The sequence below is a fragment of the Anomaloglossus baeobatrachus genome, chromosome 8, assembly GCF_048569485.1.
Source record: "Anomaloglossus baeobatrachus isolate aAnoBae1 chromosome 8, aAnoBae1.hap1, whole genome shotgun sequence".
Taxonomy (NCBI): domain Eukaryota; kingdom Metazoa; phylum Chordata; class Amphibia; order Anura; family Aromobatidae; genus Anomaloglossus; species Anomaloglossus baeobatrachus.
Genome location: NC_134360.1, coordinates 44,162,775 through 44,186,055, shown reverse-complemented (window position 1 = coordinate 44,186,055; position 23,281 = coordinate 44,162,775). Strand labels below are relative to the sequence as shown.

The window sequence follows — 23,281 nt, the reverse complement described above, 5'->3', positions numbered from 1 at the left end:
CCTCGCTCACACATCCTGACATTCTCAGCACGCTGCTTACTTGCTTAAAAATTTCTTGAAAAAAAAAAGGTGAATAAAAAACAAATGGGAAGTCAAGCTCGGCGCCCCGCTGATAACATTCAAAGCCAAATCAGAGCGAATACGCCCTCCGGCCGGCTTTAAATACACACGCGTTTCATGTTTAGGTCTTTAGCTGTCATCTCCCACCACGTACACGTCAATGAAAAGAAGTGAGCAGTCTCGCCTTCTCGCGCCTTTCCTGGCCGGTATCATCGAGCTCGCTATTTCAATATACCGGAGAATAAGAAGAAATAATGGCGTAATATAATAAAGCCGTATTACAACATCAGTACCGCTCTCTTTGTATCACCTTCCAGTCCGGAAATTGAAACATTGAAATGGGAAGAAAATTTATGGAGGTGATTCACCAAATTGGCCATTTACAATAGGGAATCATAGGCTCATAGAATGGTAGAGTTGGAAGGGACCTCAAGGGCCATCGGGTCCAACCCCCTGCGAGTTCAGGCTCTCCTAAATCATCCCTGGGCCCCCAAGACATGGACCTGTAATGTCACCATAAGTCATGGTAGATAATAAAACTTCAGATTAGAATAGTATACAAAACTTGCCGGGGGGCATAAGGAACGCCCTTTGGGCCCTGGATCTGGTGGTCCCTTGGGTACCTGACAGATTAATTGACTTCTACTCCTTAATCATGGCTGACTTTTTAGAGGTGGTGGCAACTTTCCCGAACCATTAGAAGTGTAAGATCGCCTGACCCCAAGAAAAGGTATGAGTGATGCCATCAAGAAGGTCAAGTGATGTGACGTAGAGAGGATGTCCACTACTTTTACATTGATGGCCTATCCTTAGCAAAGGTCATCAATGTCTGATCGGCCGGGTTCCGACACCCGGCACCCTCGCCGATCAACTGTTCTATGTCCCGACAGTGACCGTATGTGGCCGGAAATGCTCTGTTCCGGAGCTGCTCCATCTTCTGATGGTTGCCGCAGCCAGTGACTGCACATCCGCCTCCTATTGACCAGAATGGGAGGTGGATGTGCAGTACCCGGCCGCGGCCACTATCAGAAGACGGAGCAACTCCAGAACTGAGCATTTCTGGCTGCCTGCTGCCGCCGTCGGGACCAAGAGCAGCTGATCGGCAGGGGTGACGGGTGTTGGATCCTGGCCGATCAGACACTGATGACCTATCCTAAGGATAGGCCTTCAATGTACAGTAGTGGATGTGACGCCCCAGGGGCTGTGGGGTACTCGGTCCTGGGCGTGCGGTGCGCAGGGGGGAACAGTCATGGTCGCAGCCGAGGCCCGGTCCCGTGATCCTAGGGGGCGGTGCGATAAAAAAGGGGTGAAAAATAATAAAATAAAGGAGTTCTCAACTACGCAACTTGTGGTGTGCGGCCAGGTTATTGAGGCCGCCGCTGCAGGGTCCTGCTGGGGCTGGTGGAGTAGTGCAGCTTAGGTGTTTTGGGCCCTCTGCAAGCAGGGCCAGGCACCAACAGTGGATGATGAGGGGGGCAATGGTAGGGGGCAGTCAGTGTAGGTGTACGAAGGAAACTGTCCACACCGATATTGTAGTTTCAACTTGCCTTTTACTTGTGGCTTGGTATCTGGACCCGCTGGTGCCGGTTACAGGTGTTCCCGCTTCCCTTGTTCTCCGTGCCAGCTGTGACCTGGGTTAGCTGTCCTCTGTGCACACTTGTTGTTGATGGGATCCCGTGGCCTAGAGCTTCTGGGGAGTCAATACGTTTCAGTCTTGGTCCAATTGCAGTCAGCCTGGACTATTTAAGGGGTTCAATCCCCGGTTCCCACTTTGCTGCTGATACTTCAGACTCTTTGGTTGGTGAGGGACCCCGGAGATCCCCTCATTTGCAGAATTAACAGCTGACCATAAAGTGTCCCGCTGTCCTTGGGTCTGCACCCCGCCTTGTGCTGAGTCCTGTGAGCCTTGGTTCCAGACTTCCACAGGCGTCCCGCGGTTCCTGGAGTATTACACTTCCACAGTTAACCCACGGTTCCTGGAGTCCCGGTTCCTCACTCCACAGTCCTCGTCTCCTTTACATCGTCCCGTTCTTACTTCAGGTCTCTACACCTTTCCTTCACTACTTTACTCGCAACTCTCTACTTCCACCTCTCCTCTCCTTGACTTCTTCCTCCACACTCCTTCCCGCCAACTTCCCAACTGACCACTGGCCCCTCCCCCTACAGATTGGGTGACATTTCCAATAAGTGCCTATCCCTTTTACCTGTTGCTAGGCAGTCTCCCAGTCTGGAAATGGGGTTATGTATGTGGCCTGAGGGTGCTGGTGTGTTGACTGGCACGGATATTCCGGGGTTTGGGTTTGCACAGGTTACATTTAGTGGCACCTGATACCTCAGGGGTGCTACATGGACAACCCCTTTAATGCCCCCTCCTGATGTATGTAAAGCGCTGAGGAATATGTTAGCGCTATATAAAAATAAAGATTTATTTTTTTTTATTTTTAAAGAGAACCTATCACCTGGTCGAAAGTGGGCAGTTTTACCTTTCACTTTATTCTTGCTGCTCCTCTGAAAATTCAGATTTTAATGGTTTTTAAATCCGCCATATGGTTCTAGAGATATGGGCTTATTTAATGCTAACTTGTAGGCCTTTACAGAGAGGGTGGTGCTTACAGGCTCCTCTGGGGCGTGTCTTTAGGCTACTCTGCATGATTATCCTGTTGGCCACACACCATTGGTAAAGAAGATACAAATTAGCACGGAATAAAAAGGCCCGAATATCTGGAACAATATGGTAATATAAAAAAAAATGAAAAAAAAAATTAGTGAATCACCGGGAATAATAAAAGAGCAAAAATTGACAACTTTTGACTTGGTAACATATGATTTTTACCGTTTTTTTCCCTTTTCTGGGTGAGTGCCCCTCTTTACATGTGCTTTTTATCTGACAATATACTTTTATACCCAATGAATGTCTTATGGGAGGTGAAAAAATCTCCTTAGGGCCCTTTTTTCAGGCATATGTGCAGGCATATTGGTTGCAGTCGCATCTGGGCCCTGGGGAGCCCAAAAGGTCTTTGTGGCCCTTTAAGGACACCCTGGAGATGAGCAAATCACTTCAAGATGCATCAAATTCACCTAAAACTTTGCAAAAATTTTGTATTCCCCAGAATCTAATTTTTTTTGCAATTTAATTTGCCCAAATCCAACACAAATGGAGGTTCTACACCATTTTGCTGGATCCAAAGGGGCAAGGAAGGGGTTAATAAAATGAATAAAGCAATCTCATCCCGGCCTTTAGATTTGCTCATCAGATTTTTTGGCAGCGTTGCTCATCACTTGAGTTTAATGTTAAGCTGCTGTTGGGGAGCGGCCGTGGAGCCCCATTTTTGCAGTGGGTTGGGTAGCAGCCATTTAGGGTAAACCATAGTGATGCATTAATTACCATTATTATCCAATATATTCGGTTTTACTATATGTAGGTTCAAACATTTAATATCAATTTATACATTTTTATCTATCTGCATGTGAAAAAAAATAAGTAAAATAAATAAATAAAAAATAAAAAAAATAAAACCATCCTTAGTGCAGACAGGGGCCTCGTCCGCGCTGCTCTAATGGGGCTTTCTATCTGTTAGAAATTCACTTTAATGGAATGTTACTCTACATTTTGTGATGAGACTGAAGTCTATTTAAAAAGACAGACGCTTTCCAATGTGCTTTTAAAAACCGTCTGTCAATTAGAGGAACGTCAGGGGCTCAGCGGATGGGAAGAGATGACAGTAAATGAAAAATAGGGGGAGGGGTGACAGCAACGAAAAAAAAAATTGTGAGATGAACAGTCGTTGTATGGAAGGAAAATGGAAGGTTAACCCCAGAAAAGAAGAAAGAGAAGGGAGAAAATGTGGAAGAGCGGAGGGAAGACAGAAGAACTAAGGGGAGTGGGGGCAAGATAAGAGAAAGGATGGGAGAATTACTGAGAACAGGGACCAAAGAGGGGGCAAAAGGGTGAAAATGTCTGAAGATGGGAGAATGATGGGAAACAATTGGGCAAAGAGAGGTCACAATGAGGAATAGAAGGAAAATAAGAGGGAAAAGAGGGTGTTGTGCCCAGTTCTGGCACGGTGCCCCCGAATGCTGCTGCTCTCATGCCTTGGGCGGGGGCGCCATTCTCCTCACCTTTCCGGCCAGCCCATGTGCCCCGTTCTGGCCCTGAGGGCCTGCCGCAACCTACTCCTGCTTCCAGACCACACACAGGCCTTCTGGAGTGTCCAAAGGGTGCGCTCGGTGACGCCCCCTTTCTTAAAGGGTCGGTGTCTCATTACCCGGAAGTGACCCTTGAGGTCAGCAATCTCCCTGAAGGTTTTTAAGGCACCCTCCCCCTAGGGGAGGTGCCTGAGCATTGTTGCCAGTTCTCAGGCTTCATACCCATCACTGTGTCTAGACCTTTGTTACATGTCCTAATACAAGTTACCTGTACCCACTAATCTGTGTCTCTTCCTAGAGCCTGCTGCTACCACCACTTCCGTGCTGCCACGTCTCAGTTACCACTTATGTGCTACCTTGTCTAAGTTACCACCTCCGAGCTGCCACGTCATGGACACCATGTTCTGTTGCCATGTCTGTAATTCCTTGTCTGTGCCGTTACATCTGTGCACACCCATACTAGACTTCAGAGACTCTCCTGTCTAAGAATAAGAGCCGATACCTTTGGATACCTATACCTATAAGAGCCGATACCTATATGTCGCGGGTGGGGAGGACGCCGCTGTGCTGCGCTCGCTAACGCTCGGGTCCGGCGCTGCTGCGACGGCTGCTCGGTAGCTCGAGCGGTGGGCCGGATCCGGAGACTCGAGCGGCGCTCCTCGCCCGTGAGTGAAAGGGGATAGTTTGGTTTGGGGATTTGGTCCGTGACACCACCCACGGGTTGTGGTGAGGTTGGGCACCACCGCTGCTGGTGACGGGGATCCCAGGAGCGATGGTAGGGAGCAGCTGGGATTTTGTTTTCCCCCTCCGTGGGTAGGGGTTGGTGGTCCCGGGGCCCGGTGAGGTGACGGAGAGGCAGGGTTGGCAAGGTGCAGGGTCGCCTGGACTGCGCAGCGTGGTGCTGGATGGCACGGTTGTAATCACTCAGCCACAAATGTACGCAAAGTCTATGGAAAACCAAACGGCTGGATGGATGGGTCCCACAGCCGGCTGCTGTGGCTTCTCCCGGACAGTTGGTGGTGGCTGCCTTTCCCTGCACCTTTGTGTATGTTCGGTCCCGATGGATTCCCACCGGTAACCCGCTCCCCAGAGTGTATATGTGCCGGAGGAGCCCTTTTGCCCGCAGGCTCTGGCCCTTGGAACTCTAGCTGTGGCGGTAGCTGTATTTCCTTTTGCTGGTCGGACGGTTGCCTTCAATCGGGTCTTGGCTGTTAGGAAACCCCTGGGGTTCCGGTCACTGACGGATTTGACCTCTAATGGCGGCTCCAAGCCTGGTCGGGGTCCGCAGGCTCTGCCTGTGAGTGCTGGCTTCACTTCGCTCCCCGGTTCGGTACCGGCGGGCCACCGCCCGTCCCCGGTCCTACGGTTCCGCGTTGATCTGCCTCTCCTGCAGACGGCCACCACCGTCTGCCAACCTTCACTCCTCTCTCTTCCTAACTGATCTTCACTCAACTCTAACTGACTTCCTTTTCCCGCCTCCAGGACTGTGAACTCCTCAGTGGGTGGGGCCAACCGCCTGGCTCCACCCCACCTGGTGTGGACATCAGCCCCTGGAGGGAGGCAACAAGGATTTTGTGTCTGGCTGATGTGCCTGTCTCGGGGTGGGGGTGTATGTTGTAGTACCTGTGACGACCTGGCTAGTCCAGGGCGCCACATATATACCGATACCTATAAGAGCCGATACCTCTGGATACCTATACCTATAAGAACCGATACCTATATACCGATACCTATAAGAGCCGATACCTCTGGTCCTGGCAGTCGTGCATTTTGGCCACCTGGGGTAGTGCCTGCCTGACAGTCCCTGTATAGGGGGTAGCTCGAGGGTAGCTCCTCCAGGGGAGTCCAGTGTACGGTCCATTGGGTCCACTCCAGGACGCTTGCTGCTCCTTGGCGACCTTAACAGAGAGTCATATGGGAGAATTATGGGGAACACAGGGAAAACATGGGCACACAATGAGGATTAGGGGCAAAAAAGTGAGAACAATGGGGAAATGATGGGAGCCCAATTAGGCACAGCGGGCCTGAGGAGCACAAGTGGGGAAACAGGAAAACTAGAGAGGACACTTTGGGGAAAATGGGAAAATTATGGGATAACAGGGCAAAGATGGGAGCATCTTCGGAAACAAAAGAGAAAGTCAACGATGAGGAGTGTTGGGCAAAGAAGGCGCAAGGGGAAAAGGGGGAAAATAGAAATAGGTATATATAATGGTGAACAAGAGGGAAAAATGTGAGCGCACTATGGGAAACACGGAACAAACAATGGGAGAATAGAGAGGTAAAGGGGGAGAGATATAAGAACAATAGGAAGCAGGGGATGGGAGAACAATTTGAAGAGGGTAAAACTTATAGGGGAGGAAAACTGCAGCACAATACAAGAAAACAAGTGGGAAAAAGAAGGAAAAATGTCATCACAATAATAAAAGAGGTAATTAAGGTGGAAAAACAATGGGGAGTATGGGGGACAAGAAAAAGAATAGCAAAGTGGGAAAATAGGAGAAGAAAGGAAAAGATTGGAAAACAACAGGGAAGAGGGTGAACATAGGAGCACAAAGGGGATAAAGAGGAGAACACAATGGGGGCAAAGAGGGGAGCACAACGTGGCCAAAAAGGGGGGGCACAATGTGTGGCAAAGAGGAGAGAACAATGGGGCAAAGAAAGGAGAATAATAGGGTGCAAAGAGGAGAGCACAATGGGGATATAAAGAAAAGCACAAAGGGGGCAAAGAAGGGAGCACAATGTGGCCTAAAAGGGGGACGCAATGTGTGGCAAAGAAGAGAGAAAAATTGGGGCAAAGAGGAGAGAAGAATAGGGGGATAGAAGGGGGAACAATGGGGAGCGAAGAGGAGAGCACAATGGGTATAAAAAGAAAAGAAAAATGAAGGCAACGAGGGGAGTACAATATGGCCATAAAGTGGGGTACAATGTGTGACAAAGAGGAGAGAGCTATGGGGGCAAAGAAGGGTGCATAACAGGGGAAAAGAAGGGAGCAAACAGGAGAGCACAACGGGAATAAAAAGTAAAGCACAATGGGGGCACCAAGAAGGAAGCACAATGGGGCAATGAGGAAAGAACAATGGGGGTAAAAAGGGTAGCACAGTGGAGATAAAGAGGAAGGAACAGTAGGGGAAAATAGGTGAGAATAATAGGGGTAAAGAGGGAATCACAATACAAAGGAAAATTGTGAAAATCCAGCTACCTAGGACAAAGGACGCCGAAGTGTGTCTGAAACTCATAGCTATTGCTACCTGTGGTCGGAGTCACTTGTGATCACTGCCAATATGGGTAGAATGTCATTCGTAACCATTTTTCAGCATGGTTGTGGATATTAATTCTTCAATAAATACTGTATATAAAGTAGGGAGCAGGGAGGACAATAAGGAACAAATGGAAAAAGATGGACAGACACTCAAAATGATGCCCTCAGACACTGGGCATCATTTTGTCGTCTTTTTCAATAACTATGTTTTACTTATATAACAAAATGGCTGCATGTCCTATTTTCAGTTTTGCAAAACATAGCCTCTGCAATCCAAAAAAACCCTGCCAATTTCTCGGTTAGTGCAGCCAATTTCCATGATGCGCACAGTCCTGGCCGAAAGTGTTGACACCCTTGAAATTGTTCCAGAAAATGAATTATTTCTCCCAGAAATTTATTGCAATTACATGTTTTGTCATACACATGTTTATTTCCTTTGTCTGTATTGGAACAAGAGAACAAAAGGCAAATTGGATATAATTTCACACAACACCCCAAAAATGGCTAGACGTAATTTTTGGAACCTTTCCAAAATTGTAAATAAACAACTTTGTTTCAAACTCATCTGTGGGTAACAGGTGTGGGCAATATGAAAATCAAACTTGAAACCAGTTAAAAAGGGGAGAGGTTGACACACTGTTTGTAGAGTTATGTGAGGGCTCGTTTTTTGCTGGATAAATTGGAGTTTTTATTAGTACTATTTTGGGCCACATATTTTTTGATCGCTTTCTATTCCACTTTTTGTGTGGCAGACTGTGCAAGTGGAAACGCAGATGGGAAACCCGAGTGTACATCTGAAGTATTATGGAAAAATATTTTTGTGGCCCCTGTAACTTAGACAAAATATGCCCGCCACAGGCGTGATGAGAGACTTGATGTTGTTTTACTCCGTAAAGAAATGTTGTTGTTTAAAGAGACCTGTGTCCTTGTGTGGTGCTTGAGGGTACTTGGACCTGCTACAACCAGGAGCTGGGAAGCGGTGCTGAAGAGAGAACCAGCCCTGGCCTCCGACCTGAAAGTAAGTACCCTGCACCACAAGTCCCAGCAAACATTTCCCTGCACTGAAAAGGCGATCGTTGTTGTGACTTTCATCCGAGGGGGTGATGGTTTCACGCTCCCTCTGGTGGTCAGGACTGGGCGTGAAGCTGACTGTGCCTTAACAGGTGTGGGAGTTAATTGGGAGTTTAGGAAGCCCAATTGCAGATCAGCCTGGGCTATATAGAAGAGCAGTGTCTGCTGATGGGGGCCGGTTATAGATGTTGTTCCTCAGTCTCTGAATTGCCTTGGAGTTGTCCTTCCATTTATCCTGTGCCTGTCCTATTTCAGATAAATTGCAAGTTATTTGCTTTATTGCCTGATCCACAGCTAAGGGTGTTTGTTTTTCTTTTTGTCTTGCTTAAAGTCTGTTTTCTTGCAGGAGAGGAATTGTCTTTTTGTTTTGATGAGCATGGGGGTTCCCCCTCTGCAGGTCCCACTGCAAGAAAAGGGAGATTCTCCCTCTTCTATTTGATTATTTGCACTTTTGTATTTCTTGTGGGGTTTTTTTGGTATTTTGTTTCTCCCATTATTTACAAGAGTACCTAATATAGTGGGGTAGAGACTGTGTGGTCTCAGTATTTTTCTTATCAGGAGATTGGTATTTTTCAGCAGGGTTTTTGCACTGACCACAATCAGTTTTCTGTCATGTTCTGTTCTATCTAGGAAGTCAAGCCTCGCCTTTGCTAATCTATAGTTCCTATCTGTGTATTGTGTTTTCTTACATCACCATTGGCTTTATATGTTGGGGGCTTGCTATTCCTTTGGGGACTACTCTGAGTCAAGATAGGTTTCCTTATTTCTATCTGTGAGGTGTAGTAAGTTTCTCCGGCTGTGATTAGGCATCTAGGTGTGTTTAGGAATGCTCCATGGCTACTTCTAGTGTGGTCTGACAGATAGGGGATTGCGGTCAGCTCAGGTTCTAACTACTCTTGTGTTTTTTCTGCTGATGGGATTTTTGTGATCATCCACGGTGACCAGATCATAACAGATCGTGGTGCAGAGTCAAGATCCATGGCTGTGCTGCGGCCGAACAGCAATCTCTGCTGGGACTACCATGTCATCGGACCGCCCCTCCGACATTCGCAAGATCGCCTGGACATAACCCATATGCCCTTGATTGGGAAGGCACTGATCATAAAGATGTACAGACTTGGAACGACATCAGAAGGAGTTTAAAATTGCCGTTGGGAGAAGAGAAGACGCCTTCAAATATGAGAGACCTGGAGTAGTTTGCATAAGAAGAGTCCAAAATTCCAGGTGAGAAGAGTAAGAAGAAGCTTGTGGATGGGTATAGGAAGTAGTTGATTGCAGTTATTTATTCCAAAGGGTAAAGGGTGTGCACCCAAATATTAAGATGAGGGGGACAACAATGTTGTCTGGACCATTTTTGCAGTTTTGTGTGAAATTATGTCCAATTTGCTTTTTTTTCTGGGGGTTTTTTTGTGCATGACAAAATGTGTAATTGCAATAATTTTCTAGAAATACTTCATTTTCTGGAACTTCAAGGGTGCCAACACTTTCAGCCATTGACTAGTCACCTGAATAACCAAACAATAACAGATTGTCCAAAGTAGATGTGTGACGCCCTGGCAAAACCAGGTAGTCACAGAGGTTGTACAATCTCTCAAGTACAAAACTCCATCCTCCTCGGCAGTCCAACACAAAACCCACACCCAGGTGCACTACACCAGCCAGTAAAGCCTAGTCACCCCCCATGACAATAGTGACACACCAGTGGGCGGGACCAGGTGGATGGGAGCGCCCACCTAGGGGTCCTGAGGTGTCAGGTGAGGGAACACAGCAGAACAGCTCAGACAGGAGTCAAGTGCAGACAGTTGAAGTGGAGTCAGGGGTTGGGGCCCCTGGACTACCAGACTAGGTGGCAGATGGCAAGCAGGACCACAGGCGACGGAGATCCGGTCGCAGGAGACCTAAAGTGGACCGGGGCAGGGTTGTAGCCCGCCGGTGGCGACAGTGGGAATCCGGTCTGGAGGCCGTGCCCAGACGGGGTACCTGGACCCTAGGACGAGGAAGGTTGCAAGCCCCTTGTCAATTGTCCAGCCGGGGACAAGGTTTCAGGCCTTGTTCTACAGAAGCCCAGAAAGCAAAACGGAAGCCCAACGCGGGTGATAGGGTGTCCACCAGAACCCACAGAGATCCCAAGGGTCAGATTTCGCGGGCCACAGCTCCCGACATACACAGTACCGGGAGCGGACTTCCCCGTTACAAGCGGAGTTGTCCCAGAGAAGACACAAACACTGAGTGCAGGAGGAAGGGACCCCTGTTTACTGCACCCGGGTGTGGGACCCAAATACACCCACTGGCGACCGGTCACTGGCAATTTGGTTTACCACTGGACTCTGTGTGCAATTCTTTGGAACTGGAGTACACCATCCATCCCCGGTCCAACCCTGCACGTCATTCTCAGCAGTCATTACTCCCGTACACCCCTGGGCCCCGGGACTACACCTCCCCTACCCATTTAGGGGATTCCATCCTGCTGCCCTGCTCCATCAGCCCCGGGTGTCCCATCAGCAGGCAGCGGCGGTGCTGCCAACTCTCACCGCAATCCACGGGTGGCGTCACTGACAAAAACTCTCTCCCTTGTAAATACCCCCCTTTCCTACGGTTGTGAGGACGGATGGCTGTACGAGCCCGGGTCCGGCTACCACTCGTAACGAACCCGGATCCGAGCAGCCCCTGCAGCGGCCCGGCCCCCGTCCGCAACAGATGCCCCCTTTAAATGGACTTCCCCTTTAAGTGATGCAATGGGAGCTGCAGGAGTCATCTGGATTCTCCCCCTTCTCTATCTCTACCTGGAACTTGAAGAGATTACAGAATGAGGGAAATAAGTCAGTATTTCGATGGTGCCGGAGTCATTATGACGGGGAGAGAAGCAATCTAGAGCGATACAATGTCACACAGAGAAGATTAGACATCGGCTCTAATAACCGCGCACATTACGCCGCATTCCCGCTCGTAGACTTTGAATACGAGTTTTATGAGGTTTATTAACCTTTAAATCTCGGAATGTAAATTATTCCGAGCTCCTCGAATACATAATGTTTAATTACCTGGATGACGATAACGCAGCGGGCGCCATTACTACCTGAACAGCGACTTTATTGAATTCTTTGGTTGATTAAGACACGGCTCCCATAGCTCTTGGATGGGTCTCCTTACTGTTTCTTGTAGCCGGAGGCGCCGTTTGCCTTCCAGGTGGGTCATTGACTTCATCAGGAAAGTCACTGGAGCGGAAGCGCATCCTCCCTCATTAAATAATCTGTTCTCAGATCTCCTGGTAAATCTGCTAATAATTAACTCCTGATTAATTGAGTCAAACCTATTAATGCTTCTGACACACTGCCTGTCCTCGTCTGCAGGACAATACGCAAGGTACGGATCACATATCCCTACAAAGCTCTGGGCCGGTCTGGTTCTAGATCAGAAGATCCCCCTGGTGTCTAGGGACTTATCCAGGCGTCACACGGTACGATCCATCACACGAGCGATCGTACCCACCCCTGTCGTTTGTGCGTCACGGGCAATTAGTTGCCCTTGGCGCACAAAGTCGTTAAACCGCCATCACACGTACTTACCTGCTGAGCGACATTACTGTGGGCGGCGAACATCCACTTCCTGAAGGGGGTGCGACGTTCGGCGTCACAGCGACATCACACAGCGGCCAGCCAATAGAAGCGGAGGGGAGGAGATGAGCAGGATGTAAACATCCCGCCCACCTCCTTCCTTCCGCATTGCCGGAGGGAGCCGGTAAGCTGTGTTCATCGTGCCCGAGGTGTCACACAGAGCGATGTGTGCTGCCTCGGGAACGATGAACAACCGGCGCAAAGAAAAATAAACTATTTTTTAAAAATGAGCCACGTGTCAACGATACACAATTTGCGAACGTTCTGCATCTCTCGTAGATGTCACACGGGACGACGTCGTAAACGATGCCGGATGTGCGTCATGAAAACCGTGACCCCGATGACATATCGCGCGATAGATCGTCTCGTGTGACGCCCGCATTAGAGGCAATGGTTCATGAAAAAAAGTATGCAAATTAGCCCCAAAAGTAAGAAATGTATCCCATTATATGGAAATAAGTATGTGCCCCCTCCACATCTATCTCCAGGAGCTTTTTTGACCTGTTCTATAGTTGTCGCGGGCGGGGGAGGGGACGCTGCGCTCTCCCACTGCTCGGGTCCGGCCGCAGCTGCTGCGGCTGCTCGGTGGTGGGTCAAGCGGTGGGCCGGATCCCGGGGACTCGAGCGGCGCTCCTCGCCCGTGAGTGAAAAGGGTGGGGATTGGATTGTGGGGATTTGGTTATTGTCCGTGACGCCACCCACGGTTGTGGTGAGGTTGGTGACACCACCGCTGCTCTGGACAGGGATCCCGGGAGCGGTGACTGGGAGCAGCTTTGATGTTAGTTTTCCCCTCCGTGGGTAGGGGGTTAGTTGTCCCGGGGCCCGGTGATGGGGTAGGGATGGATGGCAGGTGGGTTACGGGGCCTGGTGAGGTGCAGGGTCGCGGGGGCAGCACTCACTGGTACTCACTCAGCCAATGATGAGGACACAGTTCTCGGTAAAACACACGGCTGGATGGACGGGTCCCACAGACGGCTGCGGTGTTGTCTCTCCCGGCAGGTTGATGGTTGATGGTGACTGCCATTCCCTGCACCTATGTAGTGTAACGGTTCCAATGGGTTCCCACCGGTAACCCGCTCCCCAGCTTGGATGGGTGCTGAAGGAGCCCCTTTTGCCCGCAGGCTCTGGCCCTGGGAACTCTAGCCTTGGCGGTGACTGTGTTTCCCTCTCTCGGTTGGACGGTTGCCTTCTGTCGGGACTTGGCTGCTGGGAAACCCAGGAGGTTCCCTTCGCTAACGGATTTGGCAAATTCACGGCGACTCCTTGCCTTGCCAGGGTCCGTAAGCCCCTGCCGGATGGTGCTGGCTTCTCTTTGCGTACCGGTCCGGTACCGCCGGGCCACCGCCCGTCCACGGTCCTTACGGTTAGCTCCAATAGGCCACTCCTGCAGACGGTCACCACCGTCTGCCAACCTCGCTGATCCGTCCGGGCCACACACCCGGACCAACTTCAGTCTGCTCTACTACCACTTTCCTTCCTTCCACTTTCCACTCTCAAACTCAACTCTCCTCTTTTCCTGCCTCCAGGACTGCGAACTCCTCGGTGGGCGGGGCCAACCGCCTGGCCCACCCCCTGGTGTGGACATCAGCCCCTGGAGGAAGGCAACAAGGGTTTTTGTCTGACTTCGGTGTGCCTGACCGGGAGTGTGGGTTGTGTAGGTGTTGTTCTCTGTGGCCCCTGGCTTGTCCAGGGCGCCACATATCCATCAAAGATAATGTTGACTCGATGTCACGCTAGGTGTGAGGGAGTATCAAGCGAATGGCGGAAGGGAAGAAAAACCTTGCTTCTAGAGAAGGGGGAGATGGGGACCCCTGACCAAACCTACCTTTGGCCCCTGGGGTCCCTCACCACCCTAGATAAGTTTCGCACCTATGCGCCGAGCCGTATACTTGACCCTAGACCTGGGCCCTAGATAGGGAATAGATGGGATGAGTTTTTTTGTCAAACCCACTAAACACTAAAGAAGACACAGGGAGTACACACATGGGGGAAAGCGCATAAGCAACTTATCTCCAGATGCCTCAGGAAGACGTTCCCCAAAGAACAGCAACAATCCTACAGATGAGTGCAAGCCGCCTGCTTGCATCCAGAGCTTGTGAACCAGCCTGAGTCCAGGGAAAATGAAAGTATTTAAACCTAAGGGGAAATACAGATGATTAGCAGCTGAAGGGAAGAGGAGCTCCGCTGGGTCCTAAGGGGAAAAGGATGAAAACCCAGCAGAGGAGATACCTAGTACACTGAATACTGACTGAAGGAGCATTTTGCGCGGCGAAAAGCTGTGACCTTCTATTGCTAGACACCAGGACTGTCTGTCACCTCTGACACACCTATGGCACCTAGGCTGTGTGCGGCGAGTCATGTAAAATTTTAATAATGTTGAAGATAAAAACAGAAATAATAAAACTAAATAATGTGGCGGCATTAGTGTGAACACCCCCTTATAATTGGCGATATGGTTGTGTTCCTAATCCGTCAGTCACATTTTCCCCCCATGTTACTTAGTAGTCAATGCACAGCTGCCATCATTTACAGGGCTTCTGATTAACCCCAGAGAACGTTTCACTGTTCAAGTCAGATTTCCCTGACATTTTGTTACTTGTATTTTACTGCGAAATCCATGATCCATAAAGAGCTGACAACACACCAAATGGATCTCAGTACTGAAAGTTATTAGTCAGGAGAAGGGCGCATCCAAAAATCTATGGCATTGGATATACAGTACCATGGACTCTGTGAAGAAGTCCATATTACCTAGAACTTGACGTCCCTGAAAAAATTGATGACAAGACAAGAAATAAAATTGTTCCCAGAGGCTGCCAAGAAGACAACAGCAACATTAAAGGAGCTGCATGAATTTCTGGACAATACTGGTTGTGTACTGAAAGTTACAACAATCTCCCATAGTCTTCATATATCTGGCCTGTTAGGTAGGGTAGCAAGATGGATGTAAGAAAACAAAGAAAAACATCCAAGCCCACCTATGTTTTGCCAAAACCTACATCGAGTCTGTCAAATACACATGGCAAATGTGTTGTGGTATAATGACACCATGGCTGAACTTTTTGACTATAATTCCAAAAGGTATATTTGATGCAAAGCCAACACTGCACATCACCACACATTCATCATACCCACAATGAGGCATGGTGGAGGCAGCATTATGCTTTGGGGCTGATTTTTGGCGGCTAGAATTGGGGCTTTAGTCATAGTGGAGGCAGTTATGAACAGTTCCAAATATCAGTCAGGTTTTTTTTGCATCAAACAATTCAGACCATTGTTAAAAAGCTGAAGGTGAAAAGAAATTTCACCTTCCAGCAAGACAACGCTCCTAAGTGACCTCCAAATCAACAACAACTTCTCCAGAATAAGATGAAAGTCCTTGAATCGCTCAGCCAGAGCTAGACCTTAATCTGAGGGAAAATTTGGGGGGACCTGAAGAGGGCGCTGTTCACAAGAGATGTCCCCGCAATCTGACATATGTGGAGCTACTGCATAGAAGAGAGGGCAAAGATTTCCAAATCTGGATGTGCAATGTGATAGATTCCGACCCCAAAAAGACTGAATGCTGTCAGAAACTCAAAGGAGACGTCACCAAAGTATTAATCTAAGGGTGTGCAGATTTATGCAACTACATTTTTATCTCTTTATTCATTTTTTTTCTTAATGGATTTGTACAGATTGTAAGAGACATTAAAGGGGTATTCCCATCTCCAAGATCCTATCCCAATATGTAGAATATTAGCAATTACCTCCAATTAGAAATGTAGCATAGTTCTTCTGATATAACCATGTCTCTTACCCTATATGCAGGGCATTGCTGGACCTTAGGTAATGGTTATGACCACGCATATAGTGACAGTTAGTTAGTTGCTCGTGGTCGGAACCCTAGATACCTAAGGTCCTGCAATGCCCTGCAAATGAGGTAAGAGACATGGCTAATCAGGAGAACTATACTACATTTCTAATTGGAGGTATTTGCTAATATTATTACTATTACACCTACTACATATTGGGATAGGATCTTAGGGATGGGAATACCCCTTAAAGGTGAAAGAAGTTCCGAAATGATTCTTCTTGGTAGTATTTTTTTTCTATGACAAGATCCTGGCAGTTTCATAGGGATGTGGGGACTTTTTTATCCAGTGTATGTGACACATATTTTAGCATTATATTGTATGTGCTGTATTTCCGTTCATACATATGGATATGTATTTCTCACTAGACCCGGTGGTGAGATATTTCGTGGTGGGGGGTATGAGAACCTGTGTTATCTCACGTGTTATCTGTAGCCCCAGAGGCCGAACACTTGAACGAGGAAACCTAGGGTTTAATCACTAAGTGGTAGAGACGCTGCGAGGAGTCCTGCATAGTCGTGAGGGTGCTGCTATTGTCAGAAACGCCTGGAATCGAGGGGGGCAACCGCCGGCTGTGAGCTGATTATATAAGAACTAGAAGGTGGCCCGATTCTACGCATCGGGTATTCTAGAATTTACGTATTGTGTAGTTCATGTATGATTTTTGTTATATATATATATATATATATATAGATATTGTTGTGTGTAGTTACCAAGTGTTTGTGTAGGGTATGTGCGTATATTTGTGTGTGCCGCGGTGTTTGTGTGTTGGGTGTTGTGTGTGTGCGGCATTGTTTGTTTGTGTGGGTGTCTGTGTAGGGCAGTGTTTGTGGTTCCCTGTGTGTGTGTGGTGTGTTGTGCAGTGCGTGTGTGGCGGAGTGTGTGTGTGTGTCTTTTGGGGGGAAGTGTGCACCACCCATCGTGCTCCATCCCCCATGCTGCGCACCCCCCCTCGTGCTCCATCCCCCATGCTGCGCACTCCCCATCGTGCTCCATCCCCCATGCTGCGCACACCCATCGTGCTCCATCCCCCATGCTGCGCACCCCCAAACGTGCTCCATCCCCCATGCTGCGCACCCCCAAACGTGGTCCATCCCCCATGCTGCGCACCCCCCATCGTGCTCCATCCCCCATGCTGCGCATTCCCCATTGTGCTCCATCCCCCATGCTGCGCACTCCCCATCGTGCTCCATCCCCCATGCTGTGCACTCCCCATCATGCTCTATCCCCCATGCTGCGCACTCCCCATCGTGCTCTATCCCCCATGCTGCGCACTCCCAAACGTGCTCCATCCCCCATGCTGCGCACTCCCCATCGTGCTCCACAGTCACACATCAGACAGTATATACGCACACATCTGATCGCATACACTCACACACACACCCCACTTCTCCCTGTGCCCACCGGTGGGCGGTCCCAGCAGCTGTGCTGCACGCCGTGCTCCTCTGCCGACACTCACAGATCCGATCGCATACACTCACACACTCACACATCAGAACACATTCACACAAATCCGATAGCATACACGCACGCGATATCACGGGATGTTGTGAGTATGTGGATGCGATCTGATGTGTGTGTGAGTGTGATCTGATGTGTGTGTGTGTGTGTGTTTGTTCTTATGTGTGTGCGTGTGTGTGTGTTCCGCCGCTGCAGGACCTTGATGCGCTCACCTCGGGGCGAGAGGCCATTCCGTGTGGGGGGCGGAGCCTGGGCGAGCGGCCAATCCGTGCGGGGGGGGCAGAGCCGAGGCGAGCGGCCAATCCGTGTGGGGGAGGAGCCGAGGCGAGCGGCCAATCCGTGCGGGGGGGGGGGCGGGGCCATGGCGAGCCCAGCGGCCAATCAGCTGTTTGTCACCGTAAGGACATGTCACCGTGAGGACACAATTTTGGAGCAAGACAGACAGAATAAGGCAATTATATATATACCAGAAGGTGGCCCGATTCTACGCATCGGGTATTCTAGAATTTACGTATTGTGTAGTTCATGTATGATTTTTGTTATATATATATATATATATATATATATAGATGTTGTTGTGTGTAGTTACCAAATGTTTGTGTAGGGCGCTGTACATGTTTTGGGTGTTGTCTGGGTGTGATGGGGGGTGAGAGCGGTGTTGTTTGTGTGTTGCGTTGTTTGTGGAGCGCTGTGTGTCTGTAGCGTTGTGTGTGTGTTGCGCGGTTTGTGTGTGTGTGGTGTGTTTTGGGGGGAGGTATGTTTTGTGCAATGTGTGTGTTGTGCGGTATGTGCGTATATTTGTGTGTGCAGCGTTGTCTGTGTGTGGGTGTCTGTGTAGGGCAGTTGTTTGTGGTTCCCAGTGTGTGTGTGTGGTGTGTTGTGCAGTGCGCGCGCGTGTGTGTGTTGGGGGGAGGTGTGCACTTCCCATCGTGCTCCATCCCCTATGCAGCGCACTCCCTATCGTGCTCCATCCCCTATGCTGCGCACCCCCTATCGTGCTCCATCTCCCATCCTGCGCACTCCCAAACGTGCTCCATCCGCCATGCAGCGCACTCCCCATCGTGCTCCATCCCCCATGCTGCGCACTCCCAAACGTGCTCCATCCGCCATGCAGCGCACTCCCCATCGTGCTCCATCTCCCATGCTGCGCACTCCCAAACGTGCTCCATCCGCCATGCTGCGCACTCCCAAACGTGCTCCATCCGCCATGCTGCGCACTCCCAAACGTGCTCCATCCGCCATACTCTGCACTCCCCATCGTGCTCCATCCCCCATGCAGCGCACTCCCCATCGTGCTCCATCCCCTATGCTGCGCACCCCCCCATCGTGCTCCATCTCCCATGCTGCGCACTCCCAAACGTGCTCCATCCGCCATGCTGCGCACTCCCAAACGTGGTCCATCCACCATGCTGCGCACTCCCAAACGTGCTCCATCCGCCATACTCCGCACTCCCCATCGTGCTGCATCCCCCATGCTGCGCACTCCCAAACGTGCTCCATCCGCCATGCTGCGCACTCCTAAACGTGCTCCATCCCCTATGCTGCGCACCCCCTATCGTGCTCCATCTCCCATCCTGCGCACTCCCAAACGTGCTCCATCCGCCATGCTGCGCACTCCCAAACGTGCTCCATCCGCCATGCTGCGCACTCCCAAACGTGCTCCATTCGCCATGCTGCGCACTCCCAAACGTGCTCCATCCGCCATGCTGCGCACTCCCAAACGTGCTCCATCCGCCATGCTGCGCACTCCCAAACGTGCTCCATCCGCCATGCTGCGCACTCCCAAACGTGCTCCATCCGCCATGCTGCGCACTCCCAAATGTGCTTCATCCGCCATGCTGCGCACTCCCAAACGTGCTCCATCCACCATGCTGCGCACTCCCAAACGTGCTCCATCCGCCATGCTGCGCCAGCATCAGCCTCTCTACCCGCAGCATCAGCCTCTCTGCCCGCACCATCAGCCTCTCTCCTCCCAGCATCAGCCTCTCTCCCCGCAGCATCAGCCTCTCTGTCCCCAGCATCAGCCTCTCTGTCCCCAGCATCAGCCTCTCTGTCCCAAGCATCAGCCTCTCTGTCCCCAGCATCAGCCTCTCTGTCCCCAGCATCAGCCTCTCTGTCCCTAGCATCAGCCTCTCTGTCCCTAGCATCAGCCTCTCTGTCCCCAGCATCAGCCTCTCTCCCCGCAGCATCAGCCTCTCTGTCCCCAGCATCAGCCTCTCTGTCCCCAGCATCAGCCTCTCTGTCCCCACCATCAGCCTCTCTGTCCCCAGCATCAGCCTCTCTGTCCCCAGCATCAGCCTCTCTGTCCCCAGCATCAGCCTCTCTGTCCCGAGCATCAGCCTCTCTGTCCCCAGCATCAGCCTCTCTGTCCCCAGCATCAGCCTCTCTGTCCCCAGCATCAGCCTCTCTGTCCGCAGCATCAGCCTCTCTCATCCCAGCATCAGCCTCTCTGATCCCAGCATCAGCCTCTCTGTCCCCAGCATCAGCCTCCCCATCCCAGCCTTCCCCAGGATCAGCCTCTCTCCTCCCAGCCTCCTCCAGCACGCCATGCTCCTCTGCCGACACTCACAGATCCGATCGCATACACTCACACACACCGACACACACCTGATCGCATACACTCACACACACCCGATCGCATACACTCACACACACCCGATCGCATACACTCACGCACACACACATTGATGATATTGCACATACGCGCTCATACTCGCAACATCCGGAGATACCACATGCTTCTGGCCATGTGATCCTCCGGCAGGTCCTGGAAGGTCACAACAGCACAGTATCGAGGCCGAGAAGCAAGCGATATCGCCGGATGCTGTGAGTGTGTGGATGCGATGTGTGTGTGAGGTGTGTGTGAGGTGTTTGTGAGAGTGAGTGTGATCTGATGTGTGTGTATGTGTGTGCTGTTATGTGTGTGCGTGTGGATCTTCCGCCGCTGCAGGACCTTGATGTGCTGGTAACTATGCTAGCATGGTTACCAGCTGGTAACTATGCTAGCATGGTTACCAACGTATCCCGTCCTCCGCTCGCACGGGAGCCCACACCAGCATACGGCGGCAAGGCCAGCAATGCGAGGGTAAGTATCGGCTGGGTTGGCGGCGTACGCTGATGTGGGCTCCCGTTGGGGGGGGAGTACAGTACTCACCTTGGAGTCGTGGCTCCGTGACTGTGTCAGTTCGGGGAATGCGCGGGGGGGCGGGGCCAGAGCTAGCGTGCATTGCGTGAGGGGGGCGGGGCGTGGCGTGGCCGAGTTGCCAATGCCTGCAGGGTGCCGGGGCGAGAGGCCAATCTGTGGGGGGGGGCGGAGCCTGGGCGAGCGGCTGGCCAATCCGTGTGGGGGCGCAATTTTGGAGCATGACAGACAGACAGACAGACAGACAGAATAAGGCAATTATATATATAGATAGATAATGTTAGGTAATTAGGTACCATTACCATTAGATAATTAACTTTACCCTGTTTAATGACCTTAAAGAGTTCTTTCCCTAAATCAAGTTCTCCTCGGGGTAGTGGATAACTTGATTTTTGGGAATAACCCTTTAAATTAAAGTGAGTAAACTTAATTCCCTAATTGAAGTGGATGGAAGTGAATCCCCCATGTTCGCATCACTGGGCCTGCCCTACCGATCAGAACGGTATCCCATAGACAATGCGTAGGGAATAACTTCATTTTTGAGGGAATAACCCTTAAATTTTAAACAGTAAATTTATTACTATACTACCTGTACTGCCCGGCTTCGCCCGGGTTAATAACTGTTGTTAACAAAATAGAATGTATTAACATTCCCGGGATAGAATGTATAAATAGAATGTATTAACGCCCGGGATAGTAACTGTCTCTCTGTTTCTCTCCCATTCTCTGTCTGTCTCCCTCTCTGTATATATCTCTCTGTCTCTATCTCTTTGTCTGTCTGTCTCTTTCCTTGTCTGTCTCTGACTGTCTCTGTCTCTTTCTCCGTCTGTCTCAATCTCTTTCCCTGTCTGTCTATCTATCTCTTTTCCTGTCTGTCTATCTATCTGTCACTTTCCCTGCCTGTCTCTTTCCCTCTCTTTCCCTGTCTGTCTCTTTCCCTCTGTCTTTTTCCCTGTGTCTGTCTCTTTACCTGTCTTTGTCTGTCTCTTTCCCTCTCTTTCCCTGTCTGTCTCTTTCCATGTGTCTGTCTTTTTGCCTGTCTCTTTACCTGTCTGTGTCTGTCTCTTAACCTGTCCCTCTCTTTCCCTGTCTGTCTCTTTCCCTGTCAGTCTGTCTCTTTGTCTGTCTCTTTGTGTCTGTCTCTTACCCTGTCTATGTCTGTTTCTTACCCTGTCTGTGTCTGCCTCTTTCCCTGTCTGTGTCTGTCTCTTTCCCTGGCTGCATTGTGACACGCCAACATTCCATTTAAGGGCGTGGCTGCGCATTCTTCTGAAGTTCTGGCTGCACTGTGGCTCCCAGCTCCATTCGCTTTAATGGAGGCAGGCTTTTTGGTGAATAACTGTAAAGCGCGGGGTTAAAATTTCCCCTCAAAACATAGCCTATGACGCTCTCGGGGTCCAGAAGTGTGAGTGTGCAAAATTTTGTGGCTGTAGCTGCGACGGTGCAGATGCCAATCCCGGACATACACACACACACACACACACATACATTCAGCTTTATATATTAGATATTGCAGGGATATTCCTGGGCTGAAGGAAAAATTTAACATTGAGTACAATGTGAGCGAGTGGAGACTCTATTGCTTCATCCCAAAAAAAGTCTGAAAGATGCTACTGCACAATGGCAGCGAGTGTGCTTCATTGCTTGTAGGGCATTCTGTACACTTGAAGGAAAACTGAGAATTTAGACTTTTTATTCTCAAGGAACGTAATAAAGAGGATCAAGGATGGTCAATATGTGGTGCGCTGAAAGCTCTCTCTTTGCTCTTTTGGCAGCAAGGAAAATTGAAGAAGTACCCATGCCTTTGTATGTATGGGGCAGCCGGGATAGGATTGGAGACATCACTGGAGCCAAAAACACACCTCCAGGCTGTGTAAGGGCTATTCGACTAAGAAGGAGAGTGATGGGGTGCTACGCCAGATGACATGGCCTCCACAGTCACCAGACCTGAACCCAATCGAGATGGTTTGGGGTGAGCTGGACCGCAGAGTGAAGGCAAAAGGGCCAACAAGGGCTAAGCATCTCTGGGAACTCCTTCAAGACTGTTGGAAAACCATTTCCAGTGACTCCCTCTTGAAGCTAATCAAGAGAATGCCAAGAGTGTGCAAAGCAGTAATCAAAGCAAAAGGTGGCTACTTTGAAGACCCTAGAATATAAGACATATTATCAGTTGTTTCACACTTTTTTGTTAAGTATTTCATTCCACGTTTTAATTCATAGTTTTGATGCCTTCAATGTGAACCTACAATTTTCAGAGTCATGAGAATAAAGAAAACTCTTTGAATGAGAAGGTGTGTCCAAACGTTTGGTCTGCATGTATATATATATATATATATATATACTGTGTGTGTGTGTATGTATATATATATATATATATATATATATATATATATAGTATCTGAAATTGGTTAATGCAGCAGATTATTATATATATAATATTGTATACATTTTTGGCTACAATAGAGATTTTTCTTGTTCTTCTTGTTTGTACATAATTTCTCATTTTGTGCAAAATCCATACGTGGTGATTAAAAAATAAGTTTTTTCTTTAAATCAGGACATAAGATAACATAAGAATCAGTCATTGTATTTGAACAAAAATTAATAAACCCAAACTTTGCATACCAGTGTTATTAATCAGCCTTTGCAAACTTCGGCATCTGTCTCATATACT

General features: G+C 49.6%; 1 long non-coding RNA gene across 1 annotated transcript in view; it reads left to right on the top strand.

The window, feature by feature from the left end:
• The window catches only part of LOC142249146 (uncharacterized), a 130,231-nt gene extending 107,256 nt beyond the window's left edge, over window positions 1–22,975 (top strand). Inside the window, exon 4 of the long non-coding RNA XR_012724997.1 lies at window positions 22,383–22,975. This is a non-coding gene — a long non-coding RNA (uncharacterized LOC142249146). The remainder of the gene's footprint in view (window positions 1–22,382) is intronic.
• The last annotated feature ends 306 nt before the right edge of the window (window positions 22,976–23,281 follow it).